Source organism: Aotus nancymaae, unplaced genomic scaffold (genome assembly GCF_030222135.1).
Source record: "Aotus nancymaae isolate 86718 unplaced genomic scaffold, 86718_ANA_hifiasm-v0.15.2.pri h1tg000348l, whole genome shotgun sequence".
Lineage (NCBI taxonomy): Eukaryota > Metazoa > Chordata > Mammalia > Primates > Aotidae > Aotus > Aotus nancymaae.
In genome coordinates, this window is record NW_026988763.1 from 782,030 (window position 1) to 801,689 (window position 19,660).

The 19,660-nt window shown below is 58.1% G+C and overlaps 1 long non-coding RNA gene across 5 annotated transcripts in view; it reads right to left on the reverse strand.

Annotated features, from left to right (window-relative positions):
- Positions 1-19,660, reverse strand: part of LOC135273192 (uncharacterized) — a 56,177-nt gene that overhangs the window by 15,838 nt on the left and 20,679 nt on the right. For 2 of the 5 annotated variants that reach the window (XR_010341004.1, XR_010341003.1), the window contains exons 3-5: positions 7,911-8,040; positions 6,224-6,307; positions 5,174-5,295 (exon numbers count right to left, since the gene is read on the reverse strand). This is a non-coding gene — a long non-coding RNA (uncharacterized LOC135273192). Of the gene's footprint in view, positions 1-5,173; positions 5,296-6,223; positions 6,308-7,910; positions 8,958-19,660 lie in introns of those variants that run through there. The other 3 variants (XR_010341006.1, XR_010341005.1, XR_010341002.1) reach the window with 2 other exon arrangements.

Below are 19,660 nucleotides of genomic sequence, written 5' to 3' on the forward strand. Positions count from 1 at the left end.
CCCCCATTGAGAGACCCAGGCCCCCGGCACCAGCCCCTGTCCAGAGACCCAGGCCCCCGGCACCTACCCCTGTTCAGAGACCCAGGCCCCACGCCACGTGCCCCTGTCGAGAGGCCCTGGACTCCGGCACCTGCCCCTGTCCAGAGGCCCAGGACCCCACACCTACCCTTGTCTAAAGACCCACGTCCCCCAATACCTACCCCTGTCCAGAGGCACAGGACCGCAACACCTACCCCTGTTCAGGACCCCGCACCTACCCCTGTTCAGCGACCCAGGACCCCGACACCTAACCCTTTCCAGAGAACCAGGCGCCCAGCCCCTACCCTGTCCGGAGACCCAGGCCCCCGTCACCTACCTCTGTCCAGAGGCCCTGGATCCCGGCACCTATCCCCGTTCAGAGACCCAGGCCCCCGGCACCAGCCCCTGTCCAGAGACCCAGTCCCCCCAGCACCTTTCCCTGTCCAGAGGCCCTGGAACCCGGCACCTACCGAGGCCCAGGCCCCCTGACACCTGCCCTCGTCCAGAGACCAAGGACCCCTGGCACCTACCCGTCCAGAGACCCAGGCCCCCTGGCACCAACCACCGTTCAGAGACCTAGGCCCCCGGCACCTGCCCCTTCCAGAGACCCAGGCCCCCCAGCACCTACCCCTATACAGAGACCAAGGCACCTGCCCCTTCCAGAGACCCAGGCCCCGCAGCACCTACCCCTATCCAAAGACCAAGGCGTCCCGGCACCTACACCTGTCCAGAGACCCAGGCCTCCGGCACTTAGCCCTGTCCAGAGACTCAGGACCCCGGCACCTACCCCTGTCCTGAGACCCGGGCCCCCGACACCTCCCCTGTCCAGAGACTCAGGACCCCTGGCACCTACACCTGCCCAGAGACACCCGCCCCCAGCAGCTACCCCTGTCCAGAGACACAGGCCCCCCGGCACATGCCCCCGTCCAGAGACCCAGGCCCCCCGGCACCTACCCCTGTCCAGAGAACCAGGCTCCCTGGCACCTACCCCTATCCAGGGACCCAGGCCCACGACACTTACCCCGTCCAGAGACCGAGGACTCCCGACACCTACCCCTGTCCAGAGACCCAGGCCCCCGGCACCTACCCCTGTCCAGAGACCCAGGTCCCCCGGCACCTACCCCTGTCCAGAGACTCAGGCACCCCGGCACCTAGCCCTGTCCAGAGGCCCTGGATCCCGGCATCTACCCCTGTCCACAGACCCAGGCCCCCCGGCACCTACCCTGTCCAGAGACCGAGGCTCCGGGCACCTACCCGTGTCCAGAGATTCAGGACCCCCGGCACCTAGCCCTGTCCAGGGGCCCTGGACCCCGGCATCTACCCCTGTCCACAGACCCAGGCCCCCCGGCATCTACCCCTGTTCACAGTCCCAGGCCCCCCGGCACCTACCCCTGTCCAGAGACCCAGGCTCCAGGCACCTACCCCTGTCCAGAGATTCAGGACCCCCGGCACCTACACCTGTCCAGAGACCCAGGCACGCCGGCATCTACCCCTGTCCAGAGACCCAGGCCCTCCAGCACCTACCTCTGTCCAGAGACATAGGCGACCCGGCATCTGCCCGTGTGTAAAGACCCATGCCCGCGGCACCTGAACATGACCAGATGCCCTGGACCCTGGCCAGGGTACCCCTGTCCGGATACCCTGGCCCCCCGGCCCCTGTACCTGTCAAGAGACCCGGGCCCCCCGGCACATACCCCTGTGCAGAGAACCAGGCCCCCCGGCACCTACCCCTGTCCAGAGACCCAGGCCCCCCGGCACCTACCACTATCCAGACACCCAGCCCCTCCGACACCTACCACTGTCCAGACACCCAGCCCCCCCGGCACCTTCCCCTGTCCACAGACACAGGCCCCCAGCACCCGCCCCTGTACAGAGACCTAAACCCCGGCACCTGCCCCTGTTCAGAGGCCCTGGACTCCGGCACCTACCAAGGCCTAGGCCCCTCGGCATCTGCCCCTGTCGAAAGACCCCAACCCCCGGCAGCTGCCTCTGTCCAGAAGCCCAGGACCCCGCACCTACCCCTGTCCAGAGACCAAGGTCCCCCAACACCTACCCCTGTACAGAGGCCGAGGTCCCCCAACACCAACCCCTGTCCAGCACCCCGCACCTACCCATGTCCAGAGACCCAGGCCCCCAGGCACCTACCCCTGTCCAGAGACCCAGGCCCCCGGCACCTACCCTGTCCAGAGACCCAGGGCCCCCGGCACCTAGCCCTGTGCAGAGGCCCTGGACCCCGGCACGTACCCCTGTCCCGAGACCCGGGCCCCCCGGGAACCTACCCCTGTCCGCAGACCCAGGCCAGCCAGCACTTATCCCTGTCCAGAGACCCAGGCGCCCCTGCATTTGCCCCTGTCAAGAGACCCAGGCCCCCCGGAACCTGCCCGTATCCAGAGGCCCTGGATCCCGGGACCTACCCATGTCGAGTCCCAGGCCCCCAGGCACCTGTCCCTGTCCAGAGACCCAGGCCCCAGGCACCTACCCCCATTGAGAGACCCAGGCCCCCGGCACCAGCCCCTGTCCAGAGACCCAGGCCCCCGGCACCTACCCCTGTTCAGAGACCCAGGCCCCACGCCACGTGCCCCTGTCGAGAGGCCCTGGACTCCGGCACCTGCCCCTGTCCAGAGGCCCAGGACCCCACACCTACCCTTGTCTAAAGACCCACGTCCCCCAATACCTACCCCTGTCCAGAGGCACAGGACCGCAACACCTACCCCTGTTCAGGACCCCGCACCTACCCCTGTTCAGCGACCCAGGACCCCGACACCTAACCCTTTCCAGAGAACCAGGCGCCCAGCCCCTACCCTGTCCGGAGACCCAGGCCCCCGTCACCTACCTCTGTCCAGAGGCCCTGGATCCCGGCACCTATCCCCGTTCAGAGACCCAGGCCCCCGGCACCAGCCCCTGTCCAGAGACCCAGTCCCCCCAGCACCTTTCCCTGTCCAGAGGCCCTGGAACCCGGCACCTACCGAGGCCCAGGCCCCCTGGCACCTTCCCCCGTCCAGAGACCAAGGACCCCTGGCACCTACCCGTCCAGAGACCCAGGCCCCCTGGCACCAACCACCGTTCAGAGACCTAGGCCCCCGGCACCTGCCCCTTCCAGAGACCCAGGCCCCCCAGCACCTACCCCTATACAGAGACCAAGGCACCTGCCCCTTCCAGAGACCCAGGCCCCGCAGCACCTACCCCTGTTCAGAGACCCAGACCCCGGCACCTACCAGTTTCTAGAGACTCAGGACCCCGGCACCTACCCCTGTCCAAAGACCCATGCGACCCGGCACCTGCGCCTGTCCAGAGGCCCAGACCCTCGGCACCTGCCCCTGTCCACAGGCCCTCGACCCCTGCACCTGCCCCTGTCCAGAGGCCGAGGACCCCTAACACCTAACCCTTTCCAGGACCACACACCCATCCCTGTCCAGAGACCAAGGCCCCCCAGCACCTACCCCTGTCCAGAGAACCAGGCCCCCAGCACCTACCCCGTCCAGGGACCCAGGCCTCCGAGGGCACCTACCCCTGCCCAGAGGCCCTGGACCCCGGCACATACCCCTGTCCACAGACCCAGGCCCCCAGGCACCTACCCCTGTGCAGAGGCCCTGGACCCCGGCATCTGCCCCGTCCAGACACCCTGGACCCCAGCAATTACCCAGTCCAAGGCCCCCCGGCACCTACACCTGTCCAGACACCCAGGCCCCCTGCACCTACCCCATCCAGAGGCCATGGAGCCCGGCACCTATCCCTGTCCAGAGACCCAGGCACCCCGGCACCTACCCCCGTCGTTCAGAAACCCAGGCCCCCGCACCTGCCCCTGTCCGGAGACCCAGGGCCCCCGGCCCTTGCCCCTGTGCAGAGGCCCTGGACCCCGGCACCTACCCAGGCCCAGGCCCCCCGGCACCTACTCCTGTCCAGAGGCCCAGGCCCCCAGGCACTTACCCCTGTCAAGAGACCCAGGCCCCCGGCACCTACCCCGTCCAGAGGACCAAGACCCCTGGCACCTACCCCTGTCCAGAAACCCAGTCCCCCGGGACCTACCCCGTCTAGAGGCCCTGGACTCCGGCAGATACCCCCGTTCAGAGGCCCAGGACCCCGGCACCTGGCCCCGTCCAGAGATCAAGGCCCACCGGCACCTGACCCTGTCCAGACACCCTGGACCCCGGCACCTACCCAGGCCCAGGCCCCCTGGCACCTACTCCCGTACAGAGACCCAGGACTCTTGACACCTACGCCTGTCCAGAGACCCAGGCCCCTGGCACCTACCCTGTCCAGAGACCCTGGACCCCCGCACCAACACCTGTCCAGAGACCCAGGCTCCCCGGCACCTACCCCTGTCCAGAGACCCAGGGCCCCTGGCACCCAGCTCTGTGCAGAGTCCCTGGACCCCGGCACCTACCCCTGTCCTGAGACCCAGGCCCCAGCACCTACCCCCGTCCAGAGACCCAGGCCCTCGGCACCTACCCCTGTCCACAGACCCAGGCCCCGGCACCTACCCCTGTCCAGAGGCCCAGGACCCCAACACCTACCCCGGTCCAGGACCCCACATCTAGCCCTGTCCAGAGATGCAGGCCCCGCGACACCTACCCCTGTCCAGAGACCCAGGCTCCCCAGGACCTGCCTCTGTCCAGAGGCACTGGACCCCAGGACCTTCCTCTGTCCAGAGGCACTGGACCCCGGCACCTACCCAGTCCCAGGCCCCTCGGCACCGACAACTATCCAGAGATCCAGGCCCCCCGGCACCAAGCCCTGTCCAGAGACATCAAGCGATTCTCCTGCCTCAGCCTCCTGAATAGCAGGGATTACACATTCCCTGGCTCTATCGCAAGCTAACTTTTTCTTTAACATATTTTTAGTAGAGACGGGGTTTCACCGATGTTTACCAGGCTAGTCTGGAACTCCTAACCTCAGGTGACCTGCCTCGGCCTCTCAAAATGCTGAGGATTACAGGTGTGAGCCACCGAGCCAGGTCAGAATTCCCCAGGGCCTTGAAACAAAGACATCCCGACAATTAACAAGCCTTAACAAAACTACATTTGAGAGGTGAAAGGAAGTAATTATTTAATTTTCTGTCTCTCTCAATATTTCCACTATGTTTATAGACAGACACATGCCAAAAGGGCAGTTACAAAGAGAGTAGTTCTGGGAGGACAGACCAAGAGAGACTCACCTGCCATTTCAGTCTCAAAGAAGCCAATGAGAGACCGCATGAAGGACAGGATCCACTGGTCCATCAATTTTGGGGCTTTTTCTAACTGTGTTCTCATTGGAGAGAAATTCTATTTCTTCTTCCTAGGAATGAACAATCAGTTAAACACTTGCACATTGGGGTAAGTTACTATAAGGAAATAAACTTTTACAATCACTTAAACAAACAAATAACAAAAATCCCAAACACTGCTGGCAGTGTGAATTTCTGATTTTCAGCAATACTTTCAACATAAGCACCAACGTACGACATTAAGTCCTCGATTATGTTTTTGAGTGAACCGAAGAGAGTTTAGGAAAACATTACTTCTCTGCACCAAATAGTAATTAAGAATTGAGAGAGATTCTAAAACCTTGTCAGAAAGTGCAGGGTTTAATTCCTTTAAACCTCAGGAAGGAAGGACAGTAAAACTGTCTAGGACTGAATGATTGTCCACAAACTCAAAATGAGTACTGAGAAGGAACTGCCATGCTAAAGCTGTTCATTTTACCCAGAATGTTCTATCCCACTCTGCAAAATCCTCCTTGATCTTAAGTCCCTGCTCCACACACAGAACTCATGTCTTGCTTTGTTTCTCTGGCAGCACCACAACCAGCCTCTAGCATACACATATTAGCTCCAGCATAGATATATCTCACATGGCTCTGTAGGTACAAAATTAAAATAAATGGTGAAAGAGAATTCGAATACCAACAAGACAGGGAACCTAGAAAGGAAGGAAGGCAGAGGCAATCCACATCTAGCCTGGGGAGGACTTGGACAGCTCGACCAACACCCAACAGAGGTCCTCTTCCCCAAACGGACCTCTAGGTTGAAAAATGCCTTTATCATCTAGAAAACTATTTGGGGAGTTGAAGATCAACAAGCACACCAACATAACACCCAAATCATAACAGAGATGTGTTGTTAAAAACCTAAGTATAAACGAAACCTAACAATTCTGACCAATAGTGTAGGAGACGCTTACATATAAAACAATAAAGACACACAAGGCAAAGCACCGGTCTGTACCTGCGCGCATCAGCACCATACTTCTGGATGATGGAAACTGGATCTGGATAATTCTTTTTCCGTTTGCTCATTTTTTGGCCGTCACTTGTAAAACAAAAGGGAGATGCCAATTAAGTCAGTCAGTATCACAGATGATCTTGATATATAAGGATACAAAGCATTTGCAAATAGGAATACAAAAAAGGAAATGGGAAGGAGTAACTTAGAAGTTAGCGTTAACAGGCCAGGCATAGTGGCTCACGCCTATAATCCCAGCACTTTGGGAGGTCAAGGCAGGCAGACCACCTGAGGTCAGGAGTTCGAGACCAGCCTGGCTAACATGGTGAAACCCCGTCTCTTACTAAAAACACAAAAATTAGCTGTGTGTGGTGGTGCACACCTGGAATCCCCACTACTGGGGACGTTGTTTTGGTAAGTTTACCATCGTTTTGCTTCAATTGCTCTCCACCAATCTTCTCAGCTAAGATCGAGGTGAGCTGCACGGCAGAAGAGGGCTGCGTGTAAGAAGGCAGCTCTGTCTCAGAGGACAAAAGGCCTGGGAGCACCCGGACAGGCAGGCACTGCGTGGAGGTCGCTCCCCTCCCAGTGGCCACTGTGGAGGCATTTCATAGAAATGCTCAAGGACCATTCACATTCAGAATCGGGATCAAACCGAGAACTCATGAGGGATATCGGACAGGAGTCAGAAAATGAGTTTCTCACACAACCAGAGCAAGGAGGGGAGAACCTGGGCTTCACACTTGCAATCCGCCGCCTTCCCTGCAGTGTGGCCCCGGTTATGTTGTCTTGCAACTCTACCTGCATGAGTCCAATTGTCTTAGGAAGGGGCAAATGCTTCCTAAGTGCCAACGGGAAGTGTCAGAATACTGGAACATATTAATATTAATATATCAACTTTCACCCAAAAAAACCTGAAAGCATTTGCAGACAGCAAAAACAGCTTCATTATCCTTTCGTTTCTATAATATATCTCTGGAAAGATGAAAAAGAATCAGAACACCCGTTTGTTACAGGAAACAAAATGTTGTGGACAGGAAAAAAGTGGGAGGAAGACTGGTCACTGCCTAGTCCACTGTGCACAATTTGAATTTCGAACCATGCAAAAGTATTGCTTGGTTAAATTCAAGCCATTTAAAAGCTAAAAAATAAATATTTAATACAAGCACAATATGCTGGGAAACAAAATCAAAGGCTTTCTGGCTGCAGAGCCACTCTTTCCCAGGCTGAGGCTTTCCAGGAAAGGCTTTCTGCCTGAACCAGGCAGAGGATCCAGATGTGGATCGTCTGACAAACACAGGGCTTCTTAGGAAGTGTCCTAAATTGTGTTTAGGAAGTGCAGCCCCTGTTGAGATTCATCAAGAGAGGGTAAGAGCCCAAATGGGAAGGAGCATGGGTTGAGGGGCACAAAAGTAGGTCTGTTGACAAAGAACGGAAGTAAAGGGGACATCAGGTTGAAGCTTTGTGCTGTGAGTCAGAAGGACAATTTAAAAGTTGCCTAAAGAGGCGCACACAGTCCGCGCTGCTGCCCTCCAGCTGGAAGGGAAGCTCAGCTCTTGCCTACTGACTGGAGCCCTGCACAGAATGTCCCCTGCCGCGACCGGTACTTACTGCAGCGCCCCTCCCCCTCCGCAGAATGTCTGGGTCCTATGTTCTAAACTGCCATACTTTCAAATTTTACCTGACCTACCTGAACTCAGGAGAATCTGTTGAGGCAGGTCACTCTCTGGGTCCTGCCCTTGACTTTTCTCACCACAGAAACTGCCAGACAGCGGTGGTCAGCACCCAGCCTGAGGCGATGGCTTCAAATGGAGGTGAGTCTGTAGGGACAAGGGCATTATCCAATTCTCTGCCATGTTTCAAATCCTTGGGAATTCAAATTTCACAGTGCCCCAGGGGACAGCTGATAGGGCTGATGTCCAGGAGGGAGGGAGCACTGGATGTTCCCAAATACATCACACCTGGGGAGGGCCATGGCACCCTGAGTCTGTGGTTAGGGAGGACGGCTCCTTAGAGGTGGACCAAGGTGCCCGGGGGAATACACCATGTAGGGGAAAGGATGGAGTGGATGTATTGATTCTTTCTAGAGGGGGACAGGTCACATCGCTGTGTCTTTGTAGGGAGTGGTGGGATCGTCGTGTTGTGCTGGTGGCCCAGGGAGGATGACAGGCAAGTCTGAGCCCTGTGTTGTGTGTCTTCAGGCACCTGGAAGGTGCCCTTCCATATTGTTCAGAGGGATTTGGACTGGACGTTTCTAGATCTTAGGGAAGAGTGGGGAGAAGTGGGCTCAGCCAGAAAACTGTTGGGTGGGTTGTCTGTGACAGAGCACGCAGTGACCGCCTCTGGGTGGGCGAGGCTGGGGCTACTGTAACTGCCACAGCCTCTCAGCTCCCTCCCCAGAGGTGGCTTCTCCGTCAGTTCAGGTGGCTGTTGGCTCCCATTTAACAGGGGTGGGGGCAGTTGGGGAAGATCAGGCAACACGGCCTGGGCTTCCCAGCTTGTTCTGAATTGTTCGTCCTTTTGTGGAAGCTCAGGTCTTCAGACCCACTTCCTCTTGTCTGCTAGCTCATAGCCTGTCCTCTGCACTTTGTGTTACTGTGGACAGGAAGAATTTGTCTCTTTTCCATGTCTACTACCTCATGAACAGGGGTCAGGTGTGGACTCTTGCTGGTTCTCAGTGGAAGGGTCTGGAAAGACTGGTTTCCTATTCAGTAGAGGAAGGAGAGTAGCGTAGAAATAGGAAGACGGTCCTCTTATTATTCTCCTTCAAGTCAGGATGTGTGTCCTGACTGATGAGGTGCATGTGCTGTATCCCTATTCCCCTTGACTGGAGACTGCATGAGGTCCTAGTGAACAGGGATGAGCTCCAGACAACTTTGCCACACCTGGCCTGTGGCCCAAGAACCTCTGGTTCTTGGTTGGTCACTAGATTCAGTTATTGGGAGCTCAAAGGAAAAGGACCAGAGACGGGCTCGTTGTCCCATGACCTATTCTAACATGACCAGCAGCTGTGGAAATTCCTGGACACCTCCCCTGACAGCCCCACTGCTCACTGCTTCCTGGCTGTGCTCTAATCGTGTGCAGCTGTTGCTGGCTGAGCAATCAAAGTATCTCAGGGAACTCCACCACTGCTTCTCAGACCTGCCCCCTGGGAACACAGCTTCCTGAGTGGCAGCCAGGACCACCGAGCACTGAGGAAAGGGTGGCCCAAATCTGACCCCTGTTTAGCACTTGCCGTGCATGGTGCCAGGACAATCACTTGCACACTGGCCATAACACATATGGGTTATCTTCAGGGTTCACGGGGTGCTGGCTTGGGACAGATTTCTTTCCAATGATTTCCTTCCTTCCTTCTTTCCTTCTTCCTTCCTTCCTCCCTTTCTCTTTTTCTTTCTTTCTTTTTCTTTTTTCTTTTTTTTTTTAACAGAGTCTTGCTCTGTCACCCAGGTCAGAACGCAGTGGTGCAATCTCGGCTCACTGTAGTCTCTGCCTCCTGGGTTCAAGCAATATTCCTGCCTCAGCCTCCTGAGTAGCTGGGATTACAGGCATGCACTACCACGCTCAGCTGAGTTTTGTATTTTAGTAGAGACATGGTTTCACCACATTGACCAAGCTGGTCTTCAACTCCTGACCTCAGGTTATCTGCCCACCTCGGCCTCCCAAAGTGCTGGGATTACAGGCATGAATCGCCACACCCACTCTAATCAGTGGTTTTATTTTGTTGTGCTGAGCTAGGAAAGAAAGGGGTTTTCAAGAGCTTCAGGAAAAGGAAGACTGAAGAGGAGACAGGACCGTAATATTAGGAATCTTCTGGCTTCCTATAGGCCTTCTGAGCGCATAGCACCGCCCTGGGGGAGGCCCCTCACCTGCTGCTGAGCATGCTGAGGGCCACCAAGCCGGCGAGAGATTCATCCCTGACCCATGGCTTGGGAGATACCTGTAAGGCTCACAGGGTCTGCCAGGGAGACCCTCAGAGGCAGCGAAGGCTTGGCTGTTGCTTCTTGGCAGACAGGGGTCAGGGAGTCTAGTGGAGCCAGGGCCAGGCTCTCTAGCGAAGCGACCCTCCCGTGGAGGAACAGAGCATGCGATACACACTCACAGACACTTACAAGCTGCAGAGTTTCCTTGTCCCACACCCTCAGCTGTTGGGACACCCCTCTGATTCCCAGTGACTAGTGCGGACCTGGAGACCCCAGCTCATTCACCTCTTTCCTTTGTCTCCACAGCATGCCCAGTGCTGGAGCCAAGTGTGACCAAGAACCCTGGCATCTCCATGCCAGTGTTCACGGCTCTGCCCTTCACCACACCTGCTCCCAGCCCAGCACACGGGCCGACCCTCGTGATTACAGTGGTTCCTCCAGGCAGCTCTCTGGTGCTGTCTGCCTTCCCCAGCACCCCTCTGGTGGCAGGACAGGATGGCCAAGGCCTGATTTGGGCTGGGGCTTCCAACGCCCTTCTCCAGATAAAGACAGAAGCGGGGCCTATGAAGGCCCCTCAGGCACAGACCTTGGTCCTAACTCAGGCACCCCTCGTCTGGCAGGCTCCAGGCACCCTCTGCGCGGGTGTCACCTGTCCACCTCCCCGACCCCTAGCAGCTGCCCCTGCGGTGCCCGCTAGGGCTGCCCACGTCATTGGGGGCACCCGGGCCTGCGAGGGAGGCTGGTCCCAGAGCCTTCCTCCTCCAGCACCACCACCGGCTCCCCAGCCGGCCCCCATCATGGCCCCAGGGAATGCTTGTCCATGGCCACAAGGGGCTCATGGAGAGGGCAGCCAGGCTCCCTCCCAGGCCAAGGCCCAACCAGACGACTCCTGCAAGAGCGTGTATGACAACTTCCGACTCTGGCAGCACTACAAGACCCTGGCCCGGAGGCACATTCCCCAGAGTCCGGACATGGAAGCGCTTTCCTGCTTCTTTATGTGAGTGTCCTCGGGGCACCGGAGTTCATCTCGCAGCTCACCCGTAAAGAGGCTGCTGGATGGACGGGAGGTCACGCCGTTCAGGGAAGCTTGCAGGGTGGTCTTAAAGGTGACAGGTGGAGCTATGGAAGGGCACATTTTCAGCAACATTAATCTGGCTGCCGCTCAGGACAGACTCTCAGGGGCCTCATCTCACCTGCCCCTCACTGTCCTGTGAGTCCGGCCAATCCTTACTTTCAAACATTGTCATGACAACGTTTACAGAAGACCCAGATCAGAGAGGGTTCCCGGTCCAACATGAGCCACGGGTTGGGTTTAGTGCACCCCAGTGCCTCCCCTTGACCTGAGTGGCAAAGGCCAGGGGCACATCACATGGAGCTGGGGGTGGGAGCTGCAGGAAACCGGCACACGCCCACTGTTCTGCTGAGGTCCAGCTGGCACAGTGGTGGTGGAGCCTGCACAAGGGATGGTCTTGGGCCCCGCACTAGGGTCCATGCTGGGCAGGTATTTGCAGCTTCGCCCTCGATCCCTTCTAGAAGAAGGGACAATGATGCTTCATTCAGAGGATGGTGAGGAGGTGACTTGAGCTCACATATGAGGCACATAGCACAGTGCCCGGCACATGCTGGGACACATTACATGATAGCTGTTATGATTACTGTCCCTATTGCTATCACTATCAGAACTAGGCCATCTAGGACAGCGCTCCCCAAAGCCACGGGCTCCAGTGATGGCTCTCAGTGCACCACGAGTCCACGAGCCCACGAGCCCAGCAGTTCAGGGCTGTGGACTGTGGTGACTGAGGCAGCAACGCCTCAGATCTGAGGGTTTGTCGATTCAGTCCCAGTCCTGCCTCTCTCCATCCTGCAGGGCCTCTGTGACCCTGTGTCCCCCGCTGATGAGCAAACCCGTACTCCACGGGAGCTTGAGCACAACCACCAGGCAACACACTGGCCACTCCCTAGGCAAGTCCCCTGCCCAGGCTGTAGGTGTAAGGAGGCCCCATCATTGTTCCCAAAAATCTTGCCGCCCCTACATCCTGGAACTGGTTGCATTCTCCCTTGGAGTTGAGTCCCGGTGCACTGGGGACCCTGATTCTCAGAGTGGAGTCGCCCCAGGCTCACAGGCTTGGCGTGGAGTGGGCTTCGATGCCGCTCTGCTTTGGTTCTGGTTTCTACTACTCTCAGGACCCTGAGGCTATGTCCCCAGGGGCTACCTTACTCCAGAGTCCCCAGGAAGCTGCTTAAATGCTCAGTCCTGGGGCCCTGGAACCTGCACGTTAACCCTCGCTCCCCGGTCATTCTGTGTGTGCGCTGTCTCAGTCAGTTCGGGCTCTGTCATAACAAATCCTACAGACTGGGTGCTTCATCAGGACACAGTCACGTCTCCCAGTTCCAGAGGCCGGAAGTCCCAGATCAAGGCGACAGCAGATTGGTGTCCTGGCTGGAGAGGGCTGCCTCTGGCCGTGTCCCCTTGTGGCTGAGAGGGACAGCCCTGCTGTCTCCTCCTGCCCTTATTGGGGCTCGGATGCCATGACAGGAACCCACCCTCATGACCTGCTCTAACCCTGACTGACTCCAAGAACCGACACACTGGGGCTCAGGGCTTCAGCACAGGAATGCTGGGGACACACACGTTCCACCCATAGTACTGAGTTCACTTGTCAACACTGAGGACTCGAGGGGCAGTAGGAGAGGCCACCCAGTGGCTTGTGTTGATGTTTGATCTTGGGGGGGTGTCCTAGAGGCTGAGGAGCCCACGTGGGGGAAAACAGGACGGGGACACATGGCAGGACAGGTGTGGGGAGGACAGAGGCTGGGTGTTGGGACCAGGTGGGCTTGGGATGGAGGGTAGGCTTATGGACTGGGACTGACTGCACCGCCTTACAGCCCAGTTCTCAGAACCCTGGCCCGGCGAAAGCCCAGCATGACCCTGGAGGAGCAACTGTGGCGGGCCATGCGGGAATGGCAGCACATCAGCAAGTCTGACAGGATCATCTATTACCAGATGGCGGCAAAGTGAGTCTGGGATGCAGGGGCAGAGCCCGCATGGCAGGGTAAGAGAAGGTGACAGAGGCCCGGTGGCCATGGTGGCTTCTCAGCGTGGAGCATGAGGGTGTGGACAAACACAGGCCCTCCTGGGCCCCTGCCTCCCTCAAGAAACTGCTCCTCCCTCCTAGAGTGCTCTGGGGTCTCTATACTGCCCTGGTGGGAAGCCACGCCCTGCTTGGCCTGGGGCCAACCCCTGCCTTGACACTGGGGGTCATGGAGGGAGCAGCCAGCATCACAGCCCAAAGGAGATCACCGCCAGCTGTGGGGATGGGGAGAAGCGGGGCTGGCGACTATAGACAGAGCGGGATGCACTCTCCTCACAGCAGTGGCCACGAGTCGGTTTTCACCCATCCCGGCCTGGCCAGGATTGGAGAAACCTGCGCTGGGTCAGGGGCCACCTGCGTCCAGGACGCCATGAGACCCATCTCTGGCCTCCCTGCCTTTGCTCCTGGGAAGTCCCCTCCGTTAAGACAGAAAGACAGCAGCCTTGGGGGAAAGGGGCCCAGCTTTTGCTTCCTCCTGACCAGGGGTCTCCCAGGCCTCGTGCTCCTGGGTTATACTTCAGGGACCCATAGTCCCAACCTCAGGACTCCTGCATCTGGGCAACATTCCTGACACCTTCTGCCATAAACCCCACCCCTGGCCAGCTGAAGCCAGGAGGAGGGGTCCCCCTGGTGCCCTCCTGGGCCTCGTGGCCCTGACTTGAGTCAGGAAGCCCTGTTGATGCCATGGGCTCTGCGGGGGCCGGGTGAGGGAGGGAGAGCCCAGAACTCTGGGAGCAGCTCCCTCTGGGACTGGGGGACAGGCCCCAGGCAGGGCCTGGACAGCCCGTCCACGGCACGCCTTCCCATCCCTGCCATCGGCTGCTGCCTGGTCCTGGGGGCAGGGGGCCTGGACCCTCTCAACACGGCCTGTAACCTTTTTCACCCCAGGTTCCTGGAGTTTGAGGCTGAGGAGGAGACGCGGTTTCAGAACTCACAGCGGATGAAGGGGCCCCAGTGCCTGCCTCCTCCAGCCCTGCCGAGGCTTGAACCTCAGAAACCGTTGGCCCCTGAGGTGGTCAAGCAGCCAGGTACGGCTTCCCACATTCCCACAGGAGCCACGGCAAAGGCCAGAGGGGCCGAGGGAGGCCACTGTCCCCACACCCCATGCCTTCCTTCAAGAGAGGGATGTGCTCCTCCAATAGGACAGCTCCCAAGGGCATATGTTGGGTACTGACCAGGTCACTTCGTGGGCGGCCCATGGTCACCAAGGAGGGTATTGACCTGGTCAGGTTTCCTAGCTACTCTCCCCTCGCCTGTCCAAAACTCAACATACAATCCACCCAGGAACAGGGACGAGCGGGTCGAGTACACGGCATATCGGTGGCTCCAAACTTCCTCCCAAACGATGCTGTCTCAGATGTGCCCCTCCTGCGGCGTCTCCTCTGGGGCGCTGTGGTTCAGGTGGTCCTGACCCAGCTGGGTCCCACTTCATGTCCCCAAGCCCTGCCCTCCCTCGTGTGGCGCGGGCAGGAGGAGCAGCCCTCACCACACCCATCCTCCTCCCTCCCTGCCTCAGTGTACCTTCCGAGGAAGGCCGGCCCCAAGGCCCCACCTGCCTGCCTGCCGCCACCCAGGCCCCAGCGGCCAGCAGAGACCAAGACCAACCTACTACCGCCCCGGCGGCCAGTGAACACCAAGGCCCCCGAGGAGATCCCCCCTGAACTGGTACAGGAGTATATGGAGATCATGGAGGAGCTGCTGGAGCCTCCCGCTGGGGCCACGGGGGAGCTCGAGGCACAATGGGAAGACCCAGGCCTCCTGAGCTACATTGAAAAGCTGTGCTCACAGGAAGACTTCCTCAGCAAGGTGGGCTGGCCTGAAGTGCTGGGGTCTGCAGGATTCCGGGGTGGGTAAGGGGGTCACTCGCAGGTCCTTGGAATTAAGCTCTGCTGTATGTTTGTGCCTGTCATTTCTTACTGTGTTTCTTTGTGTGTCTGCGTGGGTGTGAGTGTGGAGTGTGGACGTTACTTGTGTCTGTGTCTTTTCCTGTGTCATATGTGGGTCTGTTTGTGTGTCTCTGTCTGCATGTGTGTATGCTACCAGGTCTGTGGTCTGTGTGTGGAGCTGGTGGTCGCCATGCTATGAGACAGCTCCAGAAGGGTGGGGACAGGGCGCTCGCTGCTTTCTGCATCTCCTCCAGGTGTCCTTGGCTCCACGTTACTCCCTGCCCAGGTAGCTCTCACCGTCTTCCTTCTGTTTCCAGGTGGAGGACATCATTCACCCCCGATTCCTGGAAGAACTGCTTTCCCCAGATCCACAGATGGATCTCTTGGCCCTAAGCCAGGAGCTGGAGCAGGAGGAAGGACTCACCCTTGCCCAGGTAGAGCAGGGAGGGAGGGGAACCCAGGTACCCCGGGGGCAGGAGGGACCCGGCACACAAGCCCCACCTGATTGTCTACCCCACCCTGCGGGGCATGCTCGGCTTCTTGGGGAGCCACTCCGAGGTGGGGAGGTGCAGGTTCAGATGGAGCGGGATGGAGAGGAGCCAGGGAGGGGAGTCAGGATGCAAACTGGAGTGAGGCCCAACGGGATGCCCGGCACAGCCACACCCTCTGTCTTTGACAGGAAGCCCAGCTGCCTCAGGCTTCCCTGCCTGCCACCCAAGGCCACCTCAGCCCAGAAGGACAGGGTCCCCAGGGAGCTCGTCAGTCTCCCTCTGCTCAGAGAGGAGGCCTCAGCCCAGCAGCGGCTCCCACCACCGAGTCCCAGGAGCGAGCTCTCTTCGGAGGCCCATCCTCTGCTCAACAGACGCCCCACCTAGGGCCTGGGCTCAGAGTCTCTGGGGCGCAATCCCTGGCTTGGGGGCTGGCTGGCCCCTCGCGGCCTCAAAAGAGAAAGGGTGACCCCGTGGTCTCCAGGAAGAAGAAGAAGAAGCGGGCTTGCAGCCAGTAGGGGGACACGGCAGGCTCTCTGGTGCCAGTCTCCGAGGTGGGGCTCTGACATCTGATGCCCCAAAGCAGATAAAAGTTTCTCCCCCAGTGCGGATTTGCTGGGCCTTAGCTTGATAGGGAAGGGTGGGGGAGGGAGGGAGGGGAAGGAGAGGGTGGCTGAACCAGAAGGGAGGGCCTGGGGGGAGGGGGAGGGGGTGGGAGCAATGCCTAGGGGGTCTCATATGTAAATAGGAATAAATATAGTGGTGTTGGGAACGCTCTCTGGGCTGCTGTCTCTGTCCTCAGGGCTGTGCTGCTCAGTGGAGGGGGTCTGGGAGAGCAGAGGGACCGGGAGATGCCAGGCACTGGGGACCCATGGGGGCCAGCCCCACTCGTTCCTCCAGGTGTAGGCTGCCCCTTCAGATGCTCCAGGGACTGACAGATGCTGAGGAAACCCTGATCCCTCCCACCACCCACTCACAAGGCCCCGCCTGCTTTAGTTATCAGCATCCCTGGAAAATCCTGGGATGTTGAGAGCTGGCTGGCTCTTGTTCTGCCCCCTGGGAGCTGAGGAGAAGGCAACTGCCCGCAACATGGACACGGGGAGAGGCGGCCGCTCCTGCTTAACCCTCATCAGGAAGAGCTCAGGCCCTGGGCTGGGGGGAGATGTCAAGGCATCCATCCACACGGGTGTGTCTGGGATACGACGGTGGGTGGGGAGCAGAGAAAGTCCTTCTGCCGGTTTCTGGGCAGGAAAGAATCTTGTCCAACTGGCGGAAGCAGATGCTCCTTGCCGTGGCCACAGGGACTGGCCTCAGGGGCCCTCGGGGTGCTGCATGGAGCCCCCCACAGCTATGATTCCCTTCCCATATGATAATTCAACTCTTGTGTGGAATTGATGCAGACACAGATTTACACTGGTATCTCAAACAGTTCCCTCCCAATCCGCCATCACAAACGGGTACAAGCATGGCCAGTCTGCCAGGCGCAGGGTGGCTATGTCTGCTGGTCCCAGGGCCAGGGAGAGCTGGGACCCAGGCCGAGAGGGGCCGAGGGTCAGCCGCCCTTCTGCCAGGCACAGACCTCAAGGGCAGAGCAGGGGTTGCCTGAGATGTGGCACTGGCTGTCTGGGAAGTGCCCTGGGATTCGGGGGCCAGGTGTTGGCTGAAGGGAGACTTCTGGAGTCTAAGAGTGAGACGACGACTGCATCAGGAGAGGGACTGAGGCTGGGGAGGATGCTCTGCTCTTTCCCACATTGTCCGGTCCTCCTCATCTCTGCTGAACTCCCCTCACCCCATGTGGCTGACCTCTACCCCCTTACCCCTAATCCACCTCTCAGAATCTCAGATCCCAGCACAGACAGGACCTGGCACCCGCCCCGGTTCCCTTCTGGCCAATACCTTCTTCGCTGTCTGACTTCCGATTCCTCCCCAGGGCCCTTGTTGGCTCAGGACCATGGTGACTGCCAGAGCACTGGTCCCAGCACTGCCTGTATGCAGAGCTGTGGTCATGGTGCCAGGGGCTGGCCCGGCAGCAGAAGCTGGTGAGGCACAGCTGTCTGGCACACGGTGGTCTGGCCCCTCTGCCGAGTGACAAAGGGAGCCATGTTTGGGTCCTCTCCGGCCCCATCCTCCCCCAGAATACACCAGTCAGCTGGATGGATGCCCCTCAGCCCCATCACTTCTGCTCCATGTGGGCAGTGTCAGAGGCCTGCCCTCTGTGGCCTTTGGGAAGAAGAGTTTATCTTGGCAAGGCATCCCCAGCTCAGCGCACATCAGCCCATCGGGGAAAATGTGGGGAGTGAAGAGTCACTGGTGGGTGATGTGCGCAGCTCCCGTGACTCCTCTACCTCCAGGACCATCCTCAGGAGACGAGGTAGCACCTCCCCTTTGCAGGGTTGAGGAATGGTAAGTGAGCTGTGTTTGAAGGGAACGTGGTCTGTACTCTGCTGTGTGTGGGTGCTCAGTCAACTTCCTCACCTAAAGATGAAAGTGACACCTCGGCTTAGTGACACCTCGGGACTCCTGCTGGTTACCCCACTGGATGTTGTCTGCCCCACGTCCCTGTCCTTGTTTTGGTTGAACCACTCCCAGGAGGCAGAACGTGTGCTTCCTCCACCTCTGTGTCCCACCTGAGGCCTAAAATCTGCCCCTAAACGGGGACAATAGGGGCGACTGGGGGGCTCTGACAGACTGAACGTTCGTTCCCCTCTCCCGCCCAATTCCTGTGCTGAAGCCCTAATCCAGGATAGATGATGGTATTTCGAGATGGGGCCTTTGGGAGTTCTTCAGGGTTAGAGGAGATCATGAGAGTGGGGACCTAATGTTGGGATTAGGGCCCTGGTAAGAAGCAGAGACCCCAGAGCTCTTTCTCCCTGACACGAGGACACAGTGAGAAGGCAGCCATCTGCAAGCCAGGAAGAGAGCCCTCACCAGAACCTCACCACACTGGGACCCTAACCTTGGACTTCCAGCCCCCAGACTGTGACTAATGCATTTCTGTCTTTAATATGCTCCCCCAAGTCTATGGTCACTTTGTCCTAGCAGCCCTATGGGACTAGCACAAGTTCCATCATCTCAGGAACTTCTTTCCTAACTGGTATCTGGAAACCGTGCATCAGAGCCATGGGAAAGAATGAAGAAAGGCTCAGTCCTTTACGATGGTCAGCACGCAGCTTAAAATTGTTCTTTTAATACAATCAGTAAACTTCACAATCTGCTGATGCTAAAATAATAGAGGAGATTCAAATTAAGAATGCCAGCACTGAAAGAGAACATAGAACCACAGATCCTGTAGTCACTAAACAGGTAATAAAAGAACATACTAACAACTACATGCACACTCATGTTAAAAACTGACATGGGCAGGGCACAGTGGCTCACACCTGTAATCCCAGCACTTTAGGAGGCCGAGGCGGACGGGTAACCTGAGGCCAGGAGTTCGAGACCAGCCTGGCCAACATGGAGAAGCCCCGTCTCTACTAAAAATACAAAAAAAAAAAAATTAGCCAAGTGTGGTGTCACATGCCTATAATCCCAGCTACTTGGGAGGCTGAAGCAGGAAAATCACTTGAACGCGGGAGGTGGAAGTTGCAGTGAGCCAAGATTGCACCACTGTATTCCAGCCTGGGTGACAGAGGGAGACGCTGTCTAAAAATAAATAAGTAAATAAATAAATAAATAAATAGAAATTTATTAGTCTTTTTTACTAACAAATTCAGATCATTCGTTCCTAGCGAAAGACCATATGAAAAGAGCCCACCACTTACACCTTTTGGGAAGTCAAAGCAGACACCCCAACCTTAAATGCTGTAGCAATGAGCTTCACCGGATTCCGTCCCTTCACCAAGAGCCCAGAGAGCACCAACCCTGCTGAAGGCGGGGACGAGTTTTCAACCTCCAGGCCCTGCCTCCAAGGCCATCCCACTGGCAGGAAAGACAGGCCCCTGCCCTGAGCAGAGCGCAGCTGGCTGGTGGGACACTGGAGAGTGGAAGCTCTGGGGCCATAGACAGGGTAAGGTCTGGACAGGGAGATGAGACAGGCCCAGAGAATGCAGTA